The following is a 26,951-nucleotide window of genomic DNA, read 5'->3' as shown; positions in this document are numbered from 1 at the left end:
CTCGGGCATCTCCGCCAACGGCGGCGACCCGAAGGGGGGTCCGCTGGGAACAGGGAACGGCACCACCACTCGGCTTCAGGCACCTGAGACGACCTGGAGCGCTCCAGGGGCACCACGGAGGGCCAGGCGCCACGCGCTCAGCACGCCCAGGCGGCGAGCAGCGTGGCATCGGGTGCGCCCCCCCCACCACGGGGAGGAGGTCACCCACCACCAACAGCCAGGAGAGGCCAGCGAGAGTGTCCGCTGCGTCAGCCGACCCCAGTCCCGCAGCGACGGGAGGCTGGGGTCGGGCCGGAGTCCGCACCCCTCTGCACCCCCCCGCACCGCCCACAGGCGGGAAGGAGGAGCATGGGGCCCGCAGGCAGAACGAGAAGAGCGGTCCCACCTACCAGGAGTGTCCGTCCCTCGTCTGACACGGCTTAGGCCCGGCCCGGGAGAACGCGAGATCACCACATCGATCGGTTACCGCCACACGAGGCAGTCCTGGGGTGAGGGGGGGGCTGGGGAAACGCCCGGCGAGGACAGCGACCAGAGGAGGGCCTGCTTCCGCCTCGCCGGCCCCCCTCCCCCACCTCTCCCAGGGAACAGGCAGCCGGACAACCCACAAGAGAAAAGGGGAACGCCTGACACGCGGCACGAAGCCTTGCGAGGGTGGGTTTGTCACGGCCGCGGCCGGGTGCCCACAGCGGGGAGCGCACAGGGTAGAAGACCCACGCCGCCTCCCCACGCCGCCCTCGGGTGCCAGAGACCGGAGGTGGCACCACAGCCTGGACCACACCTGGATGCACGAGAGCCGGCGCGCAGGCCCAGGCAGACGGCTCGAGCAAGCAGGCAGGCAAGGGCGGAGTCGGGTCCGGCTCAGCGTCACCGCCAAGCCCGGAGCCACGCCAGCGACGACGAGGCCCAAGTCTCTCTTACGGCATGACCACCGCCACATCAGAACGTGTCAGCACCTACCTGGCAGCAAAAAGCACCTCTTTCAGGAGACAAAAATAACCGCGTTGGCAGGCGGGGCCGAGCCACAGGTCACTGGGACCTTCTGGGACCCTGGCCCGGCCACGAGCCCCAAGCATCTTCCCATTGCCGCCGAGCAACCACCTCCCCCCCGGAAGTCCCCGGGGGCCATCTGGTCGACCCCAGGACCGACCGACCGACCGACCGACCGACCGACCGACCAGGGAATCGCGGGATTGGGGGGGGGGGTGCTGCCCGCGTAGGCCCTGCCCCGTTACACGTTCGCCCGTGCACGGGTCGTCTCCGGGTCGGGACTTAGAAAAATAAAACACTCCGCGCTGTCGCCTGCGGAAGCCTCCCCGGCCCTCGCAAGACCGGCCCCGTGCCAGTCCCCGACCCCCGGCTGGGACTGTTTTGGGGGGGGTTGAATTCCGCGGAGGCGCCCCCGACGGCCGGACCTCAACGGGGATCGCGGGCGCGCCGGCGTTGGCGCCCTATACGGGCCTCCCCTCGCGGCCCGGCCCGGTCCGGTCAGGCCCGGTCCCCAACTCCGCAGCGGGCCTCGGAAAATCTGGGGAGAAAATCGGGTCCAACGACCGGGAGCCCCACGCGTGCCCCCGCCCGGGCCCATGGCGCCCTCCGCGGGCTTCCCCTCAAGGCTCAGGACGGTCCTCACCAGCCCAGCCCGGCCCGGCCCAGCCCGGCCCAGCCCGGCCCGGCCCGACCGCGACGCGGGAGGGAAGACAAAAGGCGCCTGGCAGGGAAGGACCGACGAGCGACCGACGGGGCCACAGTCTCCGGGTGGCGGCCCCGGGCGGTCCCCGCGGTCGGGGGGGGGGGGGAGGGAGGAAAGCACCGGCGGGTGCTGGTCGACCCGTCCGGGCAGCCCCCACCCCGGCTCGCTCCCAGGGAGCGCCGCCGCTACTCCCCCACATACCCGGAGGTTCAATCTCCGGCAAGTGCGCCAGCCGCCGGCGCCCCGACGACAACGGGACAATCACGCCAACGTCGCCGTCCTTCTGGAACTCCGCCCCGGACACTGCGACCAAATCACATCCCTTGCCGACGTCGCCGACGCTCCGGAGGGGAAACGCTATATAAAAGCGGACGCCAGGTGGCGCCCGACAACCGACCGAAACGTCAGCGGGGACAGCTCGCGGTCTCGGGGACGTGAGGGCGCACAGCCGGCGGCCCGGCCGCCCGATCTCGTCCCGGGCCACTCCGGATGCCGCCTCTCGGTCCCAGGCCGGCGGAGGGCGTCCGCCTCGGGAGCTCCCGGCCGGCCGGCCGGCACGGCGCGACCCCGGCAGCCCAAGGGACACTCGAAAAATGCATCGGGGTGGCTGCCGCTGGAAAGGGGGGGCACACCGGCCACTCGACTCCCCGGCCGGCCGAGGCGGACGTGCGCGGAAAATTCCCCGCACACACCGGGCGGGCCGCGGGCGCCCGTGAGGCACGGGCGGCCCAGAGCGGCCCAGGCGGCGCCCGCGCTCCCAGGAGGACTTAGACACATTTCGGCGGGGAGGGAGGGAGGGAGACGGACGGTCAAACCGAAACCACGCGAGAGAGTACTCCCAGAACAACAACGGACGGACGAGCCTTTTTTTTTTTTTTTTTTTTTAACATTTATTTATTTTTGAGACAGAGAGAGACAGAGCATGAACGGGGGAGGAGGACTTAGACACATTTCGGCGGGGAGGGAGGGAGGGAGGGAGGGAGGGAGGGAGGGAGGGAGACAGACGGACGGTGAAACCGAAACCACGCGAGAGAGTACTCCCAGAACAACAACGGACGGACGAGCCTTTTTTTTTTTTTTTTTTTAACATTTATTTATTTTTGAGACAGAGAGAGACAGAGCATGAACGGGGGAGGGTCAGAGAGAGAGGGAGACACAGAATCCGAAACAGGCTCCAGGCTCTGAGCTGTCAGCACAGAGCCCGACGCGGGGCTTGAAGCCACGGACCGCGAGATCATGACCTGAGCCGAAGTCGGACGCTCAACCGACTGAGCCCCCCAGGCGCCCCCGGACGAGCCATTTTTTTTTTTTTAAAGGGAGATTTTAGATTTTTTTTTTTAATTTTTTTTCAACGTTTATTTATTTTTGGGACAGAGAGAGACAGAGCATGAACGGGCGAGGGGCAGAGAGAGAGGGAGACACAGAATCGGAAACAGGCTCCAGGCTCTGAGCCATCAGCCCAGAGCCTGACGCGGGGCTCGAACTCACGGACCGCGAGATCGTGACCTGGCTGAAGTCGGACGCTTAACCGACTGCGCCACCCAGGCGCCCCCCGGACGAGCCATTTTTATTCTATCAGGTCAAGCGGGGGAACGTCTCTCTCGGAAACATAACAAACCAAGCTGCGGGGGGGGGGGGGGGGGGGGAGAAAGGGGGTGATGGATAAACGAACGACCACGGATAACGCTTAAGCAAAGTCCTTCGCCGCACGGGGCCACGACGAAGTCCAAAGACCACAAACAGCTACGGGGAACATGGGTGCAAGTGCACCGCGTGGCAAGCGACAAGAATATGGCTTTCACCATTACTGTCCTCAATAAACACACTACTACGGCGGCGGAGGCGGCGGCGGCGGCGGCGGCGGCGGCGGCGGCGGCGGCGGGGAGATGGAGAACGGAAGGAGTTAATAGCCACTCACTAAAAATGTCCCGGTTCCCAGAGGACCCTACAGTCCAAAGGGGGGGGGGGCGGGCCCCGCAGGGAGAAGAAAGGTGTCACCGAAACACACCCTATGCCTCCACCCTCTTAGGATTTGCAGGTGACCCTGAGGGTGACACTGACACGAGACAGGTTAACCGTACAAGGAGCTGACACATTGATTTCCTACAAGTTTCACGTGACAGGTAGAGCCCCTCCTGAGGTAAACCAAGACCCTGAGAAGTGGCCAGACCTAAACGCTTGTATATTGGGTTGAACAAGGAGAAGCGACGGTGGACGACTAACTGAACTACATGGGGAGGCTAAAGGATGATGAGGATTTTAAAACCAACGAAACCAACCAACCAAGATCTGTTCTCCTCTAGAATTCTCTACACTTCTCCTCCTGTCCTTGAGGATAAGAATGTCACTCCCCTGGTGGCGTAGGAAAGACATCCTGGGGCGGGGGGGACTTCCAGGGAGAAAAGGAGGAGAGTGCTCCGTGCATGCTTCTTGCACCTGCTGGGCAGGAGGGTAGGGGTGGGTGGTTTACTTTCCTTGCTTGCTTGCTTGCTTGCTTGCTGCTACTCTTTGAAAGCTTCTCTAACGTTTCCTTTACATCTAAGTCTTCCTTCCAGTTTGGCTTTGGACAGGAGGAAGGCAGGCCACGTGTTTTTCTGACGCGGTGGAGAACGAAGGGTAAGATGAGTGCGGGCCCGTGCGTATTCTTTTCCGTCAGTCACGTGCCGTGGTGAGTGGAGCATCAGCTCTTGCCGGATGGGTGTCTCATTCCTCCGTGAACCATCAGGCAAGATGTCGGGCAAACACACACAGGGAGACTAAAGGTAGAAAGAACGTAGAGAAGGTGGGCGACACGTGCCCGAGTCTCCAGAGCGACGATTTCATCCAGGGCACGGCAACGTCCAAGGTTTCCGGACACCACGTTTACGGACGCTTCGGTGCGTAGGTCACTTTGAATCCACAGTGCCACCCTCCGGTCCCGTTAGCACGTTGCCTCCGGCTCACGTGAGCGAGCGGTGGTGTCGTCCTCGTGCAAAGAGACTGTGGGACTCGTCCGGGGATGGAACTGGGCCAGAGACAGGGAGGGACACCGCAGCCCATCGTTGAGCTTCAGGTGTCTCTAAGAGACCGAGTCTCTAAAGTACACTGAGGCACAGGGCGACCCGCTCGCTCGCTCGCTCGCTCGCTCGCTCGCTCGGGGCCGGACGTCTCTTTGTTCTCTCGCGGGGTGGGTATCTGCGAGTGTTGTCTGTTTACTTTCCGGACAAGGCGAAAGGACTCTGAAACAGGAAATATTGGCACAAGGGGTCTGGTGACATGGGAGGCTGGCGGGTCAGTCCGCGTACCGAGAACACGGGAGGATCGGGCGTCTGAACAACCAGGCGGACAGAGGAGTTTAGCCTCCTCGGTCATCACGGCAACCGGCACCTCCACAGAAACCACAGAAGGTGCCCAGGACGAACTGCGTCGCAGGAGCCAGCGTGGGCATTGCCCCACTACCCTCAGCCCTCAGCCCAGGAGCAGGCAGCAACTGTCGTCCAGGTCCGGGCCGCGCCCCACTGCCCTCTTCTCAGCCAGAGCGGTGCCCGCCCGGGAGGGCGGCCCCGGAACAGACACCTCCTCTCCTCCACACACATCTCGCCAACCCCCTGACCGCTGTGCCCGAGATACACAACTCCGCTGGACCCAGAGCATGATTTTTCCCGTGGACCAGGGGCCTGCTTGGCCGCTTAGGGTGCTCGCACCAAGATGAATCGGGCTAGAGACAGGGACACCGCAGCCCACCGTTGACCTGAAGGGGTCTCTAGGAGAGGGACCCTCTAACGTATCTGACGTACAGGGAGACCCGCTCGCTCGTGCCCGGATGTTTCTTTGTTCCTTTATTTCTTTTCGTGTTCTTTATTATTATTTTTGGTACCATTGTAAGTGGGATTGTTTGGGGGTTGTTTTTTTTTTTTTTTTTCTTTTCTTTTCTAATTTGTCTTTCTGCGGTGTCATTATCGGCGTGTACAGACGCCACAGATTTCGGTACATACAGTTTGTATATACCAAGTGGATTGAAGTTTGTCAATTCTAGCATGGTCTTAGTGTCGTCCTTAGGTTTTGTATATATGGTATTATATCATATGCAAATAGTGAAATTTTTACGTATTTACATGTTTGGATGCCTTTTATTTCTTTTCATTGTCTAATGTCTGTGATTAGGACTTCCAGTACTATGTTGAATAAAAGTGGTGTGAGTGGACATCCTTGTCTGGTGTCTGAACTTAGGGGGAAAGCTCTCAGTTTTTCACCCATTGAGAGTGATATTAGCTGTGGTTTTTTTGTATTCGGCCTTCTGACATATGTTTCCTCTATTCCTACTTTGTTGAGCGTTTTTATATTGAATGGATGTTGCACTTTGGCAAATGCTTTTTCTGTGTCCTCTGAAATAGTCATCTGGTTCTTATTCTTTCTCTTAGTGATGTGATGTATCACGTTGATTGATTTGTTTATAATGAACCACCCTTACAACACAGGAATAATTCCAACCTGATCATGGTGAATTATTTATTTAATGTTTTGCTGAATTCAGTTTGCTAATATTTTCTTGAGAATTTGTATTTATGTTTATCAGGGATATTGGCCTAGAGTTGTATCTTAGTGCTGTCTTCACATAGTTTGGGTATCGGGTAATGTCAGCCTTATGGAATTAATTTGGGAGTTTTCCTTCTTTTTCTATTTGTTGGTAATAGTTTTTGAAGAATAGGTATTAACTCTTCTTTAAATGCTTGGTAGAACTCATCTGTGAAGCTTTCTGGTCCTGGACTTTTGTTTGTTCTTTTTTGATTAATGACTCAATTTCATTACTAGTTATTTGTTCAAATTTTCTGTGTCTTCCTCTTTTAGTTTTGGGAGGTTATATGTTTCTAGGACTTTCTCCTTTTCTTCTAGGTTGTCATACTTGTTGGTATATAGTTTTTAATAATATTCTTATAATTGTTTTTATCTCTCTGGTGTTGTTATTTCTCCTCTCTTTTTTTAATGTCTTCTCTTTCATTTGTGATTTGACTTATTTGAATCCTTTCTCTTCTTGATAAGTCTGGCTACAGGTTTATTACTTAGTAATTTTTTCAAAGAACCAGTTCCTGGGGCGCCTCGGTGGCGCAGTCGGTTAAGCGTCCGACTTCAGCCAGGTCATGATCTCGCGGTCCGTGAGTTCGAGCCCCGCGTCAGGCTCTGGGCTGATGGCTCAGAGCCTGGAGCCTGTTTCCGATTCTGTGTCTCCCTCTCTCTCTGCCCCTCCCCCGTTCATGCTCTGTCTCTCTCTGTCCCAAAAATAAATGTTGAAAAAAAATTAAAAAAAAAAATAACCAGTTCCTGATTTCATTGTTCTGTTCCATGTATTATGTTTACTTTCTGTATAATTTCTTTCTGCTCTAATCTTTATTATTTCCTTGCTTCTGCTGCTTTTAGGTTTTTTTGTTGTTCTTTTTCTAGCTCCTTCAGGTGTAAGGTTAGGGTTTTTATGTGAGATTTTTCTTGTTTATTAACGTAGGCCTATATTGTTATAAACCTCCCTCTTAGAACTGCTTTTGCTGTATCCCAGAGTTTTTGCACCATTGTGTTTTCCTTTCCATTTGTTTCCTTGCAGTTTTTCACTTCTTCTTTTATTTCCTGGTAGACCCATTCATTTTTTAGTGGCATGTTATTTAACCTCCATGAATTTGTCGTCTTTCAAGATTTTGTCTTGTGGTTGACTTCTGGTTTTATTCTATCACGGTCAGAAAAGATGCATTGGATGATTTCAGTCTTCTCAAATTTGTTGGGATTTGTTTAGTGGGCTGGTGTGTAATCTATTCTGGAGAATGCTCCATGTGCACTTGAAAATAATATGTATTCTCCTTTTTTAGGATGGAATGTTCTGAATATATATGTTAAATCCATCTATTCCAGTGTATCATTCACAGCCATTGTTTCCTTGTTGATTTTCTGTTTAGATGACCTGTCCATTGATCTGAGTGGGGTGTTAAAATTCCCTGCTATTCTTGTATTACTAACAATTAGTTTCTTTTTTTTTTTTTTTTTTGGTTACTGTTTTATGTATTTAGGTACTCTAATGGTGGGTACATAAGTATTTACGAATGTTATATTTCCTTATTTCATTGTCAACTTTTTTATTATATAGTGTCCTTCTGTGGTTTTTTTTTGCAATTTTTGCTTTAAAGGTCTATTTTCACTGATACAACTATTGCTACTCTTGCTTTCTTTTGACCTCCATTTGCATGATAGATATTTCAGTATCCTCTCACTTTTAATCTGCAGGTGTTTTTAGGTCTACAATGAGCGTCTTGTAGACAGCATACAGATGTGTCTTTTTTTTTTTTTATTTACTGTTACCCTATGTCTTGTTGTTTTTATTTATCTATTTTTTTATTTATCTATTTATTTATTTATTTTGAGAGACAAAGCATGACAGTGCATGCATGCAAGAAGGGGAGGAGCAGAGACAGAGGGAGAGAGAGAATCTGTTACATTTTTTTTTAAGTTTATTTTGAGAGACAGAGAAGAGGAGGGGCAGACAGAGAGGGACAGAGAGAATCCCAGCCAGGTTGCATGCTGTCAGCACAGAGTGTGATGTGGGGCTTGAACTCACATACTGTGAGATTATGACCTGAGCTGAAACCAAGAGTCGGATTCTTAACTGAGACACCCAGGCGCCCCGGGAGAGAAACAATCTTAGGCAGGCTGCTCATTCAGCACAGAGCCCGGCACTGGACTCAATCTCACCATAGCAAGATGTTGACCTCAGCTGAGTGATACCAAGAGTCGGACACTTAACCAACAGAGCCACCCAGGTGCCTCCACCCTGTGTTTTTATTGGAGCATTTAGCCCATTTACATTTAAAGTAATTATTGACACATACATATTTATTGCCATTTCAATACTTGTTTCACAGTTGTTTCTAAAGATTTTTTCTGATCCTGTCTCGTCTTTCTCTCTTTCATGTTTTCATCATTTTCTTTAGTAATATATTTGAATTTATTCCTATTCTTTGCATATTTATTTGTGGCTTTTGATATAGGTCACCATTACATTTGGATATAACCTCTTCTGCATACAGCAGTCTATATTAAGCTGAGATGCATTAAGTTTGAACTCATTCTTTTCTCCTCTCCTCCCCATATTTAAGGCAGGTGTTATTATATTCTATATCCTTTTCGTGTGAGTCCCTTGACTGATTTTTTACTAAAATATTCACTTTTACTGCTTTTGTGTATCCTACCTCTGTATTGTCACTTTTAGTCTCCCGTATCCACTCAAAGAATCCCTTTGAATATTTACTGAGAGCTTGTTTAGTGGTCATGAACTCCTTCAGTTTTTATTTGTCTGGGAAATTCTTTAGCTCTCCTTCTATTCTGATAGAATATTCTTGGTTGGATAGGATATTCTTGGCTGCAGATTTTTTCCCATTCAGCACTTTGAATATATCCTGCCACCCCCTTCTGACTTGTGAAGTTTCTATTGAAAATCTCCTCCTAACCTTATGGGGTTTCCCTTGTAACTTACTGACTTCTTTTGTCTTGCTGCTTTAAAATTTTTGTCTTTATCTCTGTATTATGCAAAGTTAATTACAGTAGGTCTTGGTGTGCATCTCCTTTTGTTGATTCTGGCACGAGTTCTCTGCGCTTTCTGGACCTGGATATCTATTTCTTTGTCCAGATATGGGAAGTTTTCAGCTATTATTTCTTCAAATAAATTTTCAGCCCCGTTTTCTCTCTTCTTCTTCTGGGACTTTGTTAATATGAATGTTATTTCATTTGATGAAGTCACTGAATTGAAGAAGACATGGAATCTATTCTTGTTTTGCATAACTCTTCTCTCTTTTGTTCAGCTTGATTACATTCCCTTACTGTTTCTTCTAGGTCACTAACTTGTTCCTTTGCTCCTTTCATACTGCTGTTCGTTCCATTAAGTGTTTTTCTCATATCTTTTATTGAGCCCTTTTTCTTGCTATGTTATTCCTTATCTCTGTGTTAAGTGCCTCACTCTTGTCTTCCACTCTTCTCAAGTCCAGTGATTATCCTTATGATTATTGCTTTAAATTTTCTATGAGGCAAGTTACTTATATCTGTTTCATTTGGATCTCTGGCTATAGCCTTGTCCCAACAGGGCATGATTTAATTCTGAATTACTTGCTTTCTGAACACAGGCAATTCAGGCATTCATTGAGAACACCTTAAAAGATGAGAGATAATTAAATGGGTTACTATTTGATGCTATTGCTCAACCAGAATTTCCTCTCCCTAACCAGATTTAATGATTTTGTATATCTTCCAATAAAGGGCATATTGAATGATTATAAAGTGAAATTTTCACCTTTAAATTTTTGTTTTTAATTTTTCAATGTACATCCAAGTTAGTTAGCATATATTGCTATAATGATTTCAGGAGTAGATTCCACTGATTCATGCCCTATGTATAATACCCCGTGCTCATCCCAACAAGTGTCCTCCCTAATGCCCCTTACCCATTTAGCCCATTCCCCCCACCCCAAACCCCTCCAACAACTCTTACTTTGTTCTCTGTATTTAAGAGTTTCTTATCTTTTCTCCCCATCCTTGTTTTTATATTATTTTTTGCTTCCCTTCCCTTATGTTCATCTGTTTTGTATCTTAAATTCATCATATGAGTGGTTATATGATACTTGTCTTTCCCTGACTAGCTAATTTCGCTTTGCATAATACGCTCTGCTTCCACCCACATTGTTGCAAATGGCAATATTTCATTCTTTTTCATTGCCAAGTAATACTCCATCGTATATACTTACACCACATCTTCTTTATCCATTCATCCATTCATGAACATTTGGGCTCTTTCCATACTTTGCCTATTGTCGATAGCACTGCTATAAACATTGGGTGTGTGTACCCCTTTGAAACAGCACATCTGAATCCCTTAGACAGACACCTAGTAGTATAATTGCTGGGTTGTAGGGTAGTTCTATTTTTAATTTTTCGATGAACCTCCATACTGTTTACAAGAGTGGCCACACCAGTTTGCATTCCCACCAGCACTGCAAAAGGGATCCTCTTCTTCTGCAGCCTCGCCAACATCTGTTGTTGTCGTCTGAGTTGTTTATTTCAGCCATTCTGACGGGGGTGAGGTAGTATCTCGCTGTGGTTTTAATTTGTATTTCCCTGATGATGAGTGATGTTGAACATCTTTTCATGTGTCTGTTAGCCATCTGGATGTCTTCTTTGGAACAGGAACTATTCTGGCCTTTTGCCCATTTCTTCCCTGGATTATTTCTTTTTTTTTTTGGGGGGGGGGATGATGTTGAGTTTGCTAAGTTCTTTCTAGATTTTAGATACTAACCCTTTACGTGATATGTCATTGGCAAATATCATCTCCCATTCTGTTGGTTGACTTCTAGTTTTGCTGATTTTTTTCCTTTGTGGTGCACAATCTTTTTATCTTAATGAGGTCCCAATACTTTCCTTTTGCTTTTTTTTTTAATTGCCTCCAGAGACATGTCAACAAAGTTGCTGCAGCCTGGGTCAAAGAGGTTGTGGCCTGCTTTCTCCTCGAGGACTTTGATGGCTTCCTGTCTTAGGTTTAGGTCTTTCCTCAATTTTGAGTTTAGTTTTTTGTATGGTATGAGACAGTGGTCCAGCTTCATTTTTCTGCATGTTGCTGTCCAGCTTTCCCAGCACCACTTGCTGAAGAGATTGTGTTTATTCCATTGGATATTCTTTCCTGCTTTGTCAAACATCAGTTAGCCAGATGTTTGTGGGTCCATTTCTGGGTTCTCTATTCTGTTCCGTGGATATGAGTGTCTGTTTTTGTGCCAGTAGCATACTGTCTTGATAATTATAGCTTTGTAATTCATCTTGAAGTCCAGGATTGTGATGCCTCCAGCTTTGGTTTTCTTTTTCAGGATTGCTTTGGCTATTCGGAGTCTTTTCTGGTTCCACACAAATTTGGAGATTGATTGTTTTAGTTCTGTCAAGAATGCTGGTGTTATTTCCATGGGGATTGCATTGAATATGTAGATTGCTTTACATTGTATCATCATTTTAACAATATTTGTTCTTCCTGTCCGTGAGCATGGAATGTTTTTCCACTTGTTTTTGTTTTTGGTATGTTTTCTTCAATTTATTTCATAAGCTTTCTATAGTTTTCAGTATATAGATTTTTCACCTCTTTGGTTACGTTTATTCCTACATATTTTATGAGATTTGGTGCAATTGTAAATGGGATCAATTCTTTGATTTCTCCTGCTGTTGCTTCATTATTAGTGTATAGGAATGCAACTGATTTCTGTAAATTGATTTTATATCCTGCGACTTTGCTGAATTCATGGATCAGTTCTAGCAGTTTTTTGGTGGAATCTTTTCTGTTTTCCATATAGAGTATCATGTTGTCTGTGAGGAGTGAATGTTTGACTTCCTCCTTGCCGATTTAGATGCCCTTTATTCCTTTATGTTGTCTGATTTCTGAGGCTAGGATTTCCAATACAATATTGAGTAACAGTGGCGACAGTGGACATTCCGTCATGTTCCTCATTTTAGGGGGGAAGCTCTCAGTTTTTCCCCATTGAGGATGATATTAGTGGTAAGTCTTTCATATATGGCTTTCATGATGTTGAGGTATGATCCTTCTATCCCTACATTCTTGAGGGTTTTTATCAATAAAGGATGCTGTATTTTGTCAAATGCTTTCTCTGCATCTATTGAGAGGATCATGTTGTTCTTGTCCTTTCTTTTATTGAGGTGATGTATCACATTGGTTATTCTGTGGATATTGAACCACCCTGCATCCCAGGTATAAAGCATATTTGGTCATGGTGAATAATTCTTTGTATTGTTGGATCTGTTTGGCTAGTATCTTTTTGAGGATTTTTGCATCCATGTTCATCAGGGAAATTTGTCTGTACTTCTCCTTTCTAGTGGGGTCTTTATCTGCTTTTGGAATCAAGGTAATTCTGGCCTCATCAAATGACTTTGGAACTTTTCCTTCCATTTTTATTTTTTTGGAACAGCTTCAAAAGAATAGGTGATTCTATTCTAAGAATACAGGAATTCTATTATCCTCTAAGAATAGAGGAATCCCCTGGAAACCCATCAGCTCTGGACTCTCATTTCTTGGGAGATTTTTGATTACTAATTTGATTTCTTTACTGGTTATGGGTTTAAAGTGTCACTTTTAAGAATTCATTTACTATACAGTGCCTGAAATTGAGTGGCACAAAACCCATGCCTATTTGCCTTACTGGTACTATTTTCATTAACATAATTATGATTTCTTGATATTGACTTGAGAGATATAAATCGCTTTCACATTTAATCAATGGAAAGGGATATTTTGATCAGAATCGATTTTGTGTAATATCACAATTACTACATTACATTTATGCAACACTGTACATGGAAACAAGTATGAAATATCATTTTTCCTTCTACTGCCTTATAAGTCACTCATCACTGCTGTCTATCAGACAGCTTAGATTAACGTAGTAAAAGTCAAGTTCCATGTCTTGCGTGTGTCATAATTTCCCAAATGATCACAAGTGATGTGTGATTCATTTACAGAGTGAGGAGAAAAATCCAACAAGGATAGTTTGAATGAGAAACTTCCATCCTAAAACTAGCCCCACCAATCTTACTGGATGTAAAATTATAGGAAGGAAGGACACACACTTTTAGCACAGGAGAGACAAAATAGTCTAACTGTTCTCTATCTTAATGGATAGCCTTCCTGAGTCAAAAAACCAAACGTGAAGTCATTGTCACTCTTAAAAGGTTGCCAAAGATACAACAACCATGAGAATCTCTAGTAGTCTTTGGTTTTGTTTCCTTTGGGGAAAACATAGCAGCATACCTGTACACATTATCTCATTGCCCACATTCTGCCATATCACTTTCCAGTGCCTCCTCACCATGTTTAGGGTTTTCACCCAAACCAGATCTTACCTGGAATATGCATTTTCAGCAATTTAAGATAACAATAAAAAATTTAAAATAAAATTTAAAATAAAAATTTTAAATGCAATCTTTTAAGAAATCAAGAGTTAGTCATAAAAGGAATGGCTACATTTATTATTACTTTCAGTGATAATTACTTGTCATTGAACTTACTAGTATACTTGGGCAAGTTCAGTTTTCCCTGCTAAGGAACTTTATTGCATTTAATTCCATCCTTCCTTTGTATGGAGATACAATTCAATTTAGGATTGGTAGGGGGGGACCTTCAAATCTCATTGAGCAGATTAGTCATTCCTATTAGATTTTTGTTTTGTTTTGTTTTAGAATGGTTTTAACGTTACAGAGCAATTGCTCGGAAAGTAGAGTCCCCACCTACTCCCTCTCCCCACCACACTTTCCCCTATTATCAACATCTTGCATGAGTGTGGAATACTTTACATTGTGGTTCACTGTTTCTCTTATACAGTTTTATGAGCTTTGACAAATGGACAATGTCTTGTATATGCTGTTACTGTATCATACAGAATAGTTTCTCTGTTCTAAATGCTGTTCACTGTTCTAAACATACCCTGTATAAAATCAGGGTATAAATTTTTAATAAATCAATACAATCAATATATTGAGAACTTACTCTCTAACAGTGTGCTACATGAGGTGTTTTGGGGAATTGCAAATACATCGAACATACCACAAGAGAGTCTCTTATATTTCAGACCATTTGTTCAAGACCTCACAGTGGAAGGATGGCTGTATGATTTTCCTAGGGCTGCACAATACAGCACCACCAGATAGATGGCTTCAAACAACAGAAATTTATTGTGTCATAGTTCTCGGAGGCTAGAATTAAAATCAAGATGTTGTCTGGGCCATGTTCTCTTTGAAACCTCTAGGGTAAGATCTTTCCTTGCCTCTTCCAGCTTGTGGTACTCCCTAATGTCCCTTGGCTTATTGCCATATCACTCTCACCTCTGCCTCTTTGTTTACATGGCCTCTTCCCTCTGTGGCTCTTCACATGAGATTTGCCTCCCTGTGTCTCTCTCTTCCCTTCTGCTAAGTCACATTGCATTGAGGGACCCCCCATAACAATAGTGATGCATCGGTACATACTGAAATGGCTTGCCAAGCTAGGTAATGGCAGAGTCAGCATGAGAGCTTGGATTTCCAATCTGCAAACCTAGGATTTTTTTCACTCCTTCTTTAAGGAGCTTGCATTCTGTTTGGACACATAAGAATCACACATACACAGAACTTAGAACCCAGTAGCAAGTAAGTCATGACTGAATGGTATGCCAAATATGCTAAGCCATGGGAATAAGCCAAGGTGAAAAAAAAATGTTTTTTTAGTATAAAGCTCAGGGAAGATTTCATGGGGTAAAGTGTCTTGAAATGAGTCTGGGGTAAGGATCAGTACAATTCAGATATAGGTACAAGTGACTAAGAAGGGCAACTAGATGAAAGAATCACCAATGTGAGGAAAGGCACGGAAGGTCCTTTATTGATTGGAAAATGTAGGCTCAGCGTAGCATGGTCAGTCTTTGTCAGCTGGGCTGAATATTAGACAAGACTGTCACCAAACTACACTCTCCCTGAAATGTGCAACCACAATCCTAATTGCTGAAAATAGATATTCCAGATTACAATACAGGTCTGATTAAAATCTTGGCCACAGTGGGAGGGCACCACAAAGTTATACAAAATAATTCTTCTCATAAAATTGGTCACTAGTCACTAGTATTCCACACAATGTATGGTAGATTACATCATTTGGCCCTGATTCTTCACACCTTCCTATTTCCGTATTCTCTTCCATACACTGTTTAGTGCCTCCTATCCACTGTGGTTGAGTGACTCACCCTGAGACTTGACTTTGGGCTCCACGGACTTGCTTTGATCAACAGGATACTAGCAGAAGTGGCACAGGGAGAGGCTCAAGATAAGCTTGTGCTTGGGGCTTACTCTATGGCGCCTCCAGGAGCACCAGGAGAAGGGCATGCTGCACTGGCCTCGGGCAGATGAGAAACACATGGAACTGAGGTCCATCATCAGGTCCTAATGCCTATTTAGCCAATCTCCAGCCAGCACTCAATGCCTACATCAGCCCAGACCTTCATCAGAGGCCTTCAAGTAAGTCCAGCTTGGATGGGATGAACCCCAAGACACATGAAAAATTCACATCTATTTTGTATACCAGTGACAGTTCATGGTGGCTTGTTACAGAACAACAGTTCATTGATCTACTGTGCAAGACACTTCAAAAGATGCTATTCACCTACTCTTCCTAGTTTCATGTTTTAACCATCTGTAAGCATACAGTTCCATGGTGCTTTCACATGATTGTGCAACTATCACCTAGTCATCTACTTTTATAATATGAAATAAAACATTACAAATATGAATGCTGAATAAAGGTCAGTGACATTCTGTGTGCTCCCTGCGAATAAAGTAATGAGCTAGATGCCAGCAGGAATACAAAAAGTAGAAACCCTTGCCCTTTTTGTGAGGAAGCTCACCAATCAAGTTACTATGATACATCATACACATGAGGAAAAAACAGACAAGAAGTTGCTCAGTCTACCAGTGGAGATTTGCCTTTCTTGCTTCACCTTCTGTATGTGAGACACTGTTAAGCCATGAGATAGATATAGGAAACTCGCTGCATGGAGAGAACTCCAGTAGAAACTGGGGATCTGGGTGAGGGCTGTGTGTGCAGTCTTCAGTATTTCTATGAACAAGCCGAATGCTGATCCTAGATCGACAGAGACCCCAACCACCCCTCTGCTCGGCTTTCCCTGGAAACAGAGAAGCCCAGCACAGGCTTTCTCCCAGTGGGAACTTGCCTGACAACAAGGTCCATAAGTTAAGAAAATAGCCTTCCTACTTCTCAGGGAATGGCATTCCAGGCAGACTGACATTGCCAAAATGCAACCCCTCAGCCATTAATATTGCCACCGAGCACCAATTGCCTCTTCCAAGAAAAAGGAACAAACAACTCTGATTCTATTCAAACTTTATAAAAAGAGCCAGGAATTTAGGAAGACCTCTAAGAGATCCTGGAGAGTAAACTTCTTTCCTGCCCCACTAAAAAAGAAACCAATTGGGCAGTAAGGGCACAAGAAGCAAACCACAGTTTTTCCTTCCCAGGGTCCAGACACTGCTTAGCACCATTATGCTCTTTACCGAGGACAACAGGCAGGCTTCTGCCTTGAAATGCCTTGTCTCCAGAGCAACCTGCAGAGAACTGCCACATAGCATTTTCTCTTTTTCTTTGTCTCAAATTTAATAGCATGTATATCAAAGAAATTAGATTGTAAGTGCTTATTTCTTTATTTTTATGTTATTATATTTTTGAGACACAGAGTGTGAGCAGGGAAGGTGCAGAGAGGGATAGGGACAGAGGATCCAAAGCAGGCTCTGCCCTGACAGCAGAGAGCCCAATGTAGGGCTCGAACTCACAAGGAGACCTGTGAGATCACGGCCTGACCTAAGTGGGATGCTCAACCCACTAAGCCACCCAGGTGCACCATACATGCATATTTCTTAGTTTAAGGCCAGACAGTATGAGGATTTGAGAAGGAATACTGTTCCAGAAAATCAGAAATATCAAGAATATCGGGTACACAAATAGAATTATAACCAGTGGGAAAATTGGGATATCAAGGTGAAGTTGTGGGGTTTTTGGTTTGTTTTTCTTTTGTTTTTTATTGAGGTATATTGGACACATAGCATTATATATTACTCTTTGGGTGTAGTATGTAATGATTTTTTTTTTTACGTATTGTAAAATGATCACCGAAAGAAGTCTAGTTAACATTCATCTTTACAAAGAAATTTTTGTCTTTTAGGATCTACTCTTTCAGCAACTCTCAAACATGCAATACAGCTTTATTAACCACAGTCCCCATGCAGTACATTACACCCCCAGGACTTCATTTTACAACTGGAAGCCTCTGCCTTTTGGTCCTCTTCACCCATTTCATGCACCCCCCCCCCACTCCCCACACCACTCCTCGAGCAACCAGTAATCTATTCTTTGCATCTATGAGTTTGTTTCATGAAATTCCACATATAAATGAGATCAGTACAGTATTTACGTTTCTCTGTCTGACTTCACCTATTTCATGAAAATGACTGCAAAGTTCATCCATGTTGTTGCAAATGGCTGGATTTCATTCTCAAGGTGACATTTCTGAAAAGCCATCCCGAAGTGGAAGAGCAAATCCCCTGGAAGCCTGAGGAAGCTTCAGAGACAGTGGCAGGAAAGAGAACGAGTCCTCAGACAGCTCCTGTCTGTGGCATGAAACTTCCACGTCATTGGGTTTGTTAAAATGGAAGAGAGCGAGAGAAGAGAAAGAGAGGACAAAAAGAAAACAGGAAAAGAAAACTATGTCAAGGTACTAAAGAGAAGACAGAAACCAAAAAAGTAAAGGTGAAATTTAAGGGTGATGTAAAAGACACTTGAATGGAGTAAAAAGTTAAATACAGACAATGGAAAACCCTGCAATATTAACTGTTACATTTTAAGAACTGAAACAGCATTTAGGCAGTTGTGAGTTTTTTCAATGGCATGAAAATAGGTTTTTTTCTTTATGTATGCTGGAAATAAGATTTTAAAGAGAAGAAAAGGGGAAAAGGAGAAGAAATCTAAAGAGTGGACAGACGAGGTTCACTATAGTAGAAATAGAAAATGAATTTTAAAATAGAACACATCAAGGCCACAGAAAGTTCTACAACTATTGGGGAACCTGGGTGGCTCAGTCAGTTGAGCATCCATCTTTGGCTCATGTCATGATTTCACGGTTCGTGAGTATGAGCCCTGTGTCAGGCTCTCTGCTGTCAGCACAGAGCCTGCTTCAGATCCTCTGGCCCCCTTTTTCTCTCTGCCCTTCCCCTGTTCTCTCTCTCTCTCTCTCTCTCTCTCTCTCTCTGTGTGTTTCTCTCTTAAAATAAAGCTTAAAAAAAGTTCTATAACTATGCTAAGAAACAAAACAGGGGAGACCTATAAAAATCAAGCCAAAAAAATATAGTCAGTGTGGGGGTGGACGAGTGTCACATTTTGCTGCCTTAATGTCCTGTGGTAAACATATTCTGTGTGTGGAGATCTCTCTCTGAATCAAGTGTCTTTTCACATGACACTTTGGCAGCTAAGCTTGGGATTACTAAAAAGTAGCTATTTGGTTCAGGAAAAATTAAAACAACTCCCAACCTTTCGGTAAAACAAAGCCGGCTCTTCTTCCTGAGGGATTATGTTCAAGAAACTCCTTCATCTCCATCTTCATACTTGAGGGAGGACATACCTAAATACACACACACACAATTCCTATCTTGAACCAATTTTTTCATGTATACAATACGGAAATTGTACTGGATACTGTTTTCCCTTTTCCAAAGTATAAATAGACCTTTTCATTTTAAAAATAAATCATGGCTATAGTAGAAATGAGGAATTCTAGGGTCTCCTGGGTGGGTCAGTCGTTAGGCATCCAGCTTTGACTCAGGTCATGATCTCACAGTTTGTGGGTTCAAGCCCCCTGTCCAGCTCTATGCTAACAGCTCACAGCCTGGAGCCTGTTTCGGATTCTGTGTCTCCCTCTCTCTCTGCCCCTCCCCTGCTTGCGTTCTGTCTCTCTCTGTCTCCCTCAAAAATAAATAAACATTTAAAAAAAAGAAATGAGGAATTTTAAAAATAAGTCAAGATAATATTCCCCACAATCAGAAATAATTACTAATATCTTCATAAATATTCTTTCAGATATGCTATGCATATATGTAAATATACATATATCTTTACTTTAAAAGTTGTATATATTGTTTGGTAACACTTCATTTATAATAGCACTGAAATATCTGTGAAAAATATTATCTTCTAGTACCTTTTTTCTCCAACCATAGATCATATAACTACACTCTCATTAATGGACTTAAAAATTATTTTCCATTTTCTGCTTTCTGAATAATTCTGTGATGGTCATTCTCTAGGTGTCTCCAAACATTTATTCCATTATTGTTTGGAGAAGTTTCTGCAAGTAGAATTTGTTCCAAAAAAAATGTATATTCTAAACTTTAGTATGTATGAATTTGAGTCATTTGATCAAGTTCCAAAACCGTAAATTCTTTGTGAATTTGATTGGGATCTCATAGAATTTATACACTAGGTTAAGGAGAATTCATTTACTTACTCGTTCAATAACTGTGTACCGAGTGCCTACTATGGGCCTGGCACTAAGACAGCAGTGGGCAATCCAAAGAGCCAACAGTTATGGCATAATTGCATAAAAGAGTGCAAAACAGCAAGCAGGCACACATACAGTGTGAAGTCGAGATGTGGGGAGTGCTAGATAGTACATACTCTGAAGGAAAGCTAATGCCAAGTGCAGAGACAAAGGGCGATGAGGTCACGTTTTAGATAAGACAATACAAAGGTTAGTAGGATAAAGATGGTCATCTGGAGGCAGCTGTGTGGTTTTCAAGGGGGAGAGATGCCAGGAATCAGAGGAGCCAGAGAGCATCTGCAGGGAGAGGAGAATGACGAGGGTAAAGAGGGGACACAAGCTGAATTCCAAGGGCCTTTGGATGAATGCCAAGGAGTTAGAATTTCCTTTTGAGCATCACCAGAATATGTTGAAGGACTCTGTAGAGGAGAGTGAAAAAAAACTCTTTAAGAATATCCCATCTTTCCTTCCTGAAGTTATGCTCTCCACTTATCTGTCTCCTTTACTGTCTCTCAGTAGATTTTTTCCATTTCAGTATAATCTTATTAAATGCATTAATAAATGTTTTATTTGATCACTTTTCTATATAATAATTTATTTTCATTGTTTTCAGATTGAGTGTTTTAGCTAAAGAACCTTACAGGCCCTTTTAGTACTCAATTCTATGGTTCTATGAACTTAGTGCTCTGGAAATGATTTTCAAATTTCTCTGGATTTTGACAAGTATTTAAATGTCTAGGGAGCTGTGGAGAATGGCCTAGGGTTACTTTTTGTTGCTTTTGTTTTTGTTTTTTTTGTTTTTAAGTTTATTTATTCATTTTGACAGACAGACAGAGAGACAGTGAGCAAGCAGGGGAGAGGGGTAGAGGAGAGGGAGAGAAAGAATCCCAAGCGGGTTTCCATGCTATCAGCGCAGAGCCTGACATGGGGCTCCATCTCACAAATGGTGAGATCATGACCTGGGCTGAAATCAAGAGATGGATGCTTAACGGACTGAGCCACTCAGGCACCCCCACCCCCACCCCCAGGGTTACTTTGACCTCTGGTCCTCCTAGACCTTGGAGAATAAATTGGGGTAGATTCTTATACATTCAAACCCTATGAGCTCTTTCTGCGACAAGCCTATTACATTGACTCCTGTGGAGTTGGGTTCCCAGGCCCTTAACACTTTCCTAAATGAAATTTCTAAGTGGCATTTCCCAAAAAGTGCACCAGAAAGCTTGTAAAAACAGCTTTCCAGATCCTGTTCCTAGAGATTTCAATTCTGAAAGCCTGGATCCTGATGTGCAACAAAATTTGGGAAAGACTATCTAAGGCCAGTTGCATACCTACCACATCCTTCTAACAGAACCAGGACTTCCTGTCAATATTCTAACAGTACTCAGGGCAAGTCTTGGACAGGAAGGACCTTGACTGGAGTTGTTCAACATAATGACCTAGGTTCAGGAACATTCAGGTTCCTGATTCAGAGAAAAGCATGTTCTCCCCCATATAGAAAAAAATTACATCTGAATGTTATCTGGGTCATCATCTATGAACATATCTGTGGTCTAACAATTATTTTGATTTCTTTATAATTTTCTAGGAAACCCTCTTGGTAAAATATAGAAAATTATATACATAGATGCATGGCACACTGGAAAGATTATGCCATGAGGTGACATTCCTAAAGATAAGACCTTCCCAAGCCAAGACAAGTAACTTACTTTAGTGAAATGACAATGGGTTAGGGTATCAGAAGGCCCAGGTTCAAATCCTGACTCATTTAAATTTGTAAAGCCTCAGTTTACTCAGCCGTTAAATGGAGAAATAACATGAATGTGTCTCACAGAGTTGCAGTGAAAACCAAATATGAAAATGCATTTTTAAGTATTGCATGAAGGACTAAACACATACAAATTATCCTTCCTTTTAGATTTCTAGAAGTATGTGTCGTTACTTCACTTCTCAGGATAGAATGCTCCCTCTGTCCATTCAGCCTCAGGATGGGGTCTACCAGACATCTGTGACTTGGATGAAGGATATTTCAAAGCTGACATTCCTTTAGGTGATTTAAAACCATAAAGCAAACATCTGAGAATACTGAAATGTACTTATAATGTGGGATGGGATTTATTTCATTGACTGTTACTCATATGAGAATCACACACATACACACACACACCTACACACAAACACAAAGATCAAGTCATAAAACCTTTGGGGAGTACCTGCTGCCTTTCTCATACTTAAAGCACAGGACTCCTAAGATATTTGCGATCTGGATGTAACTACCATTCTTGTAATGCTTGCAAAGGTCCACAGAAAAAGTACAAAGAAACAACGACCCAGGAAACCCAACTTAATTATTCTGATCCATACCTGTTCATACTATGTGTAACATACTACGTTAAGAACGACAGGGGAGCGGTGCCTCACTGGCTCACCCTATGGAGTATGTGACTCTTGATCTCAAGGTTGTGAGTCTGAGCCTCACATTGGGTGCAGAGATTACTTAAAAATTAAAATATTAAAAAAAAGAACAATAAGGGATATAGAGAAGCGTTAACTATCAAAGACATACACCTGCAAACATTAAGTAGTAATAAAAAAAACATAAACAGTAGGACCAGAGGATATGACACTAGAAGCAACAAATCAGCATCCTATCTAGCTGCTATGACTCTTTAATGCTTTATGTGCACAGTAGGGACATTTAAAAAAATTCATGCTCCCATCCAGAGAAGAGACGGCATAAGCCCCTCCTGCAAGAATGCCTTTGATTAAAGCTAACTCTTATCACATTAAACTTCAACATTTGAACGTGGACTTTTTTTTTTTTTAATTTTTTTTCAACGTTTATTTATTTTTGGGACAGAGAGAGACAGAGCATAAACGGGCGAGGGGCAGAGAGAGAGGGAGACACAGAACCGTTAACAGGCTCCAGGCTCTGAGCCATCAGCCCAGAGCCCGACGCGGGGCTCGAACTCACGGACCGTGAGATCGTGACCTGGCTGAAGTCGGACGCTTAACCGACTGCGCCACCCAGGCGCCCCTGAACGTGGACTTTTAATGATTTCACTTCCAAGGCTTTCTCTGCCTTCTTGTCACCTGTGTGAACCCCTCATCCCACTTTGCAACCTCCTCTGGCCAGGACGAAAAATGCACTCTGTAAACTAGAAGTCCTGAGCATGATGAAAATTAATGACGAAACACAGAGAAGAGAGAAATCAAGAGAATAATGTGACTCTGATGAATAAGGAGAATTGACCAAATAAACAGAAACTTGAAAAGGTTTCCTTTAAAGTTGATTCTTTTGTGTTTGGCTAAACTATATATATTAATGGTATTTCCTCAACTCAGAGTGCAACTATCAAAAAATAATGTTTAGCAGTAAAAAGTTAATTGGTGCAGAGTTCAAACCTCAGCTCAGTAAGTGTTGGCTTTGGGCAAACCACTTAATTAGGTTAATTAGAGTCTGGTTTCCCCTTGATGGAAGCTACCACTTTTTAATTGAGAGAAAGCAAAGTAAACTTTGTCGGACAATTTGAACTTATCTGGGAGGCACACTGTAATCAGTCAAATAAGAGTCTAACGTTAAGCAAAGAAGTGCAAGTAAGTCAACCTCAAAAGGATTTAATTTTGTTTGAGTTTATTTATTTATTTTTTTTGAGAGAGAGAGGGAGAGAGTGCACACAAGTGGGGAAGGGGCTGCGGGAGAGAGAGAGAGAATCCCAAGCAGGTTCTGCACTGTCATCATGTAGCCTGACACAGGGCTCAAGCTCAGGAACCACACAGATCATGACCTGAGCAGAAATCAAGAGTCAGAGGCTTAACCGACTGAGCCACCCAGGTGCCCAATCAAAAGTGTTTAAATTCTAATGAATTTTTCCCCGTGGTCTTTCCTACATGTATTCATCTCAGTCAAAAGTTCACTGTATAAAAACAGCAAGTACAAGGGGTCATTAAAAATGCAGCTTGCATTCTTATTAAGTTCCCATTGCCCTTTCTTGCTATTGCTAAGGCTCCTTTTCTGCAAATGTTAATTCAGGGCTTCTGGTAACCTTGTCTCTGACAACTCTGAAGCATCTATACACAGACAGCAGGTGGTTGAGGCTGTGGAAGTTTGGAAGATTCACAAGGAACTCTCCTATTGCTCAGACCATGCTCTGAGTAGCAAAAAGAAAACCCTACGACTCATCACTTGACTGGCAAAAAGTCATTCTTCTTACACACAAAGAACTTGCTAAGCTTCTTCAAAAGCTACATAGCTCATAAAATCGTGATAAGCTGGATGGATGAAGAGGGACCATTTTGTGTAGATTTTTGTCCTAAATTAACCTAAAATTCAGAAATCAAAAAAATTCCACAACAACAGAAAACTTTACAGCTTGAGAATGATCAGGCAAAAAAAAAAAAAAAAAAAAAAAAAGCCTGCTTTCTTGACATGTAATTAAAGGACATAGTACAGTAGGTGTGCAGTTTGGGTACCCGGCACCTGAATGTTGCTGGAATTCTCCAAATTGTGCATATAAGATAAGGAAAGATTTAGATTTGGGTGTGTGTGCTTCCCTTTGGCAGGCTAGTGACTAAATAAAGTCAGAAGTATATACAACTTATTGGCATCAACAGGAAAACCAGTTGATACAAAATAATTTTATTTCCAATTAAATTTTAAAGGCCTAGAGAACAAAAAGCATTCACCTTCAAAAGTGTCAGCTAACCACAGTTTTGCCTTAGGTAGCTCCCAGAAGTGTTTCCTTCCATTGGTGAGTGATCACATTTTATTATTATCCCAAAACACTGCATCATTTAGTCAGCGAACTTGGAGGTCCAGATAATCCCTTCTCCATTTTTTATTATCACTATGAACTTCAGATAGGAAACACCCTGATTTCTGTGGCTCTTATGAGTCCACAGATACTTCTTGAGTAAAGAAATCTTCTAGAGGACAGTAAGTGGGTCCCCATTGCTCAGGTGGTTGTTCCTCACCCAGCAGACCTTGCACGAGGCTCTGGGTAACACCCGCTGACCTGAACTGAAGAGACAGACTCTGCAGGGTTTTTTAAAAAATAAGTTTCTGTGTTTGTTTGTTTGTTTTTTTGTTTAGAGACAGAGACAGAGTGCGTGAGCAGGGGAGGACCAGAGAGAGAAGGAGAGAGAGGATCCCAAGCAGGCTCACGCTGCCCACACAGAGCCCGATGTGGAGCTCAAACTCATGAACCATAAGATCATGACTTGAGCTGAAACCAAGAGTTGGATGCTCAACTGACCGAGCCACCCAGGTGCCCCAGATGCCCCAGATGTTCCTTCTCCTGTTTGTTGAATTCTTCAGTGTAATTTAAATGGATTTCAGTTTCCATATGCCAACTGATTTCTTTTTTATTTGTGTGTGTGATAATGGCTTAGTAAAGAGAGACAGAATATGTTGATTTTGAAAAATGAATGGGTTTCCTTAAAGGAATAGCTTGAAATCTTCCAATCCTATGACTTTTTCCCCCTGGCACCTCAAAAGAGAAATGTACGTGTATTTATGTTTCAATTTTCCTTGGCTTCTGATTCCAGATGTAAATATTTATTCTCAAATATGAATATTTCATTGATATGCGTCATCTAATTTTATAATTTTACATTCACAGATACCTGATAGTTATAAATGAAAATATCTATATATTTACATATCAACCTAAAGTTACATTTGTAACTTCCAAATTTGAAAACACTGACCAAATGGGAAAATTTATTTTCATGTCTTATTTTATATAAAGTTGTATTCCATCCTTTACTCTATTGTAGATGTAGTGGAAGTAAAAAAGAGAAACACATAAATTACAAACTTGTAGAGAAGTAGAAAATGCTCATCGAAAAAGTATTGACCTTTGCTCAGTATCTCAAGGATTTAAGAAAATTATAACCGTGAATTACTGCTAATCAAACATCCTCAAAGTCCTACAGAGTTGATAGGAGTATTTGTCTATACCACACAAATCTGAAAAAACCTCAATAAGGTCTAAACTCTAGCTAGAGTGTAGGTTGAAAGTATTTTATTTTTTTTTAACATTTTATTTATTTTTGAGACAGGGAGAGACAGAGCATGAACAGGGGAGGGTCAGAGAGAGGGAGACACAGAATCTGAAACAGGCTCCAGGCTCCGAGGTGTCAGCACAGAGCCCGATGCAGGGCTCGAACCCACGGACCGCAAGATCATGACCTGAGCCGAAGTCGGCCGCCTAACCAACTGAGCCACCCAGGCGCCCTGAAAGTATTTTAAATTCAGCTTCTAACTGTTCTGTACTCCACCAAATACGGGAAAGATTATGTACTATTCCCCATCTCATTTGAACTAACCCAGATATATACCCCAAATGGGAACAGTTACTAGAGTTAGAATACTGTCACTCTTGTGTTCCCTGGGTGGCTCAGTCAGTTAAGTATCTGACTCTTGATTTTGGCTCAGATCATGATCCCAGAGTCCTGGGATGGAGCCCCACATTGGGCTCCACTCTGAGCATGGAGCTTGATTAGGGTTCTCTCTCTCCCTCCCTCCCCCCCCCCCAGACATACTCTCTCTTTCTCTCTCTAAAAGAAAAAAAAAAAGAGTTAACACTGTCACTGTGGAAAGTACTTGCTCATCTTCACAGCCTTTCTCATGATGGTCATTCATAAAGACAGTGTCTACATGCATTAAATGAGATACGTTGGGGCTCCTGAGGGGCTCAAATCAGTTGGGCATCCGACTCTTGACTTCAGCTCAGGTCATGATCTCATAGTTACTGAGTTGGAGCCCCACAATTGGCTTTGTACTGATGGCACAGAGCCTGCTTGGGATTCTGTCTCCTTTGCTCTCTGTCCTTCCCCTGCTTGCTCTCTCTCTCTCTCTCTCTCTCTCTCTCTCTCTCTCAAAATAAATACAAATAAACTTTAAAAATAAAATGGTAGCACAAAAACAAACACTAAGATCAATGGAACAGAATACAGAACCCAGAAATGGACCCACAAACATATGGCCAACTAATCTTTGACAAATCAGGAAAGAATATCCAATGGAATAAACACAGTCTCTTCAGCAAATGGTGCTGGGAAAACTGGACAGTGACATGCAGGAAAATTAACCTCTTTTTTATACCGTACACAAAAATAAACTCACAATCGAGGAAAGACCTAAA

General features: G+C 43.8%; 1 pseudogene; it reads left to right on the top strand.

The window, feature by feature from the left end:
• LOC101099701 overlaps window positions 1-26,951 on the top strand; it is a 39,403-nt pseudogene that overhangs the window by 4,027 nt on the left and 8,425 nt on the right.

This window comes from Felis catus, chromosome E1 (genome assembly GCF_018350175.1).
Source record: "Felis catus isolate Fca126 chromosome E1, F.catus_Fca126_mat1.0, whole genome shotgun sequence".
NCBI classification, from domain to species: domain Eukaryota; kingdom Metazoa; phylum Chordata; class Mammalia; order Carnivora; family Felidae; genus Felis; species Felis catus.
Note: the sequence above shows the minus strand (reverse complement) of the source record. Positions and strands in the feature narration are given on the sequence as shown.